Source organism: Triticum dicoccoides, chromosome 1A (genome assembly GCF_002162155.2).
Source record: "Triticum dicoccoides isolate Atlit2015 ecotype Zavitan chromosome 1A, WEW_v2.0, whole genome shotgun sequence".
Lineage (NCBI taxonomy): Eukaryota > Viridiplantae > Streptophyta > Magnoliopsida > Poales > Poaceae > Triticum > Triticum dicoccoides.
This window is the reverse complement of record NC_041380.1, coordinates 251,197,422-251,199,046: the sequence shown is the minus strand read 5'-3', so window position 1 is coordinate 251,199,046 and position 1,625 is coordinate 251,197,422.

The following is a 1,625-nucleotide window of genomic DNA, read 5'->3' as shown; positions in this document are numbered from 1 at the left end:
GAGGTCTTTGAAGACAAACTGTTGGAATGAACCTATATAATATGCAGCGGAAGATGAACTGCACTAGACATGCCATAGTCAAGTAAGTAATACACTGAAATCACGAAGACTAACAGCAGCTAGGTAGTATGGATCAGAATGGAAGAGAGTATGAAGCCAAACAAGTAATAGTCTTCGCACAGTAAAGTCAAATAGACCAGGCAGGCAGGCAATGACTTCACGAAGATAAACTAAAAAGTAAAGGAAGTAAGGGATAGAACCAGTTGCTTGGTGAAGACAAAGATTTGATAGACCAATTCCAGTTGCTGTGACAACTGTACGTCTAGTTAGAGAGACTGAGATTGAACTCAGAAGACTATGTCTTCACCTTATTCCCCTTGAGCTAAGGACACCCATTCCTCGCTGAATCACTCTGGTAAGTCTTCAAGGTAGACTTCCAAACCTTCACAGACTCCGTTCACTGGCGATCCACAATAACTCTTGGATGCTCAGAACGTGACGCCTAACCGGCTGGAGGATGCACAGTCCTCAAGTGTAACAAGTCTTCAGGTCACGCGGACAGAAAGACTTTAGTGATGCCTAACACTCTTTGGCATTTTGGGCTTTGTCCTCGCAAGGATCTCTCTCTCTCAAAGGCTTCAGAGGTGGGTTGCTCTCAAATGACAAAAGAAGCACGCTAACTATGAGCAGCCACTAATTTATGGTGTAGGGGGTGGGCTATTTATAGCCAGGAGGCAACCCGACATGATATGTCTGAAATGACCTTGGGTCACTAAGGAACTGACACGTGTCCAACGGTCGGATTTCAAACACACGCGGCAGCTTGGCTTGGGCTACAAGAAAAGCTGACTCATCCAACTCTGGATAAGGTTTGCTCTCATTGTCTTCGCTCGAAGACATAGGATTTTGGTTGGGCATCACTTCAGTCATCTGACTTTGTTCACTTGGACCCAGTTAATAGTACGGTGGTTCCTATGACTCAATAAGGAAGAAAAATAAAACGACGAAAGAAACTATGTCTTCGCACTCCATAGTCTTCAAGTGAGTGTCTTCACGAGTCATTATGTTCAACGTGGATGTCTTCACGAACCACCATTGTCTTCAATGTCTTCATACATTTTGGGGGTCATCTTTGGTAGGTAAACCGAATAAATGAGTGACTACTACCTGTGTTATCCTGCAATTCTCACAAACACATTAGTCCCTCAACCATGTTTGTCATCAATACTCCAAAACCAACTAGGGGTGGCACTAGATGCACTTACATCAAGTATCGAACATGTTGGGGAACACACTATGTTTTTTACCGTACATACGAACACACCCATGAACACTATGTAGATGCAAGGATAGTGATCATATTACTACCAACGGAATTCCCGCGCAATGGAAGTAGTTGAGGGAGAGTTGGTCAAGCACGATTCCCGCAGCTAGGTATTACCTCCTAGTCGCGAGAACTCCCCCCGGTCAAGAGGCGAACGTATGACCCCTTTGCAGTATCCATGCATACCATATTAGCGATTCAACAACACTTCATCATCTAGGACAAAGGACTACCGAAGAACTAGGGGAAGAGTAGCCTACCGGTGTATAGATCAAATCAAGGGAGGGGAGGGTGCGCGCTT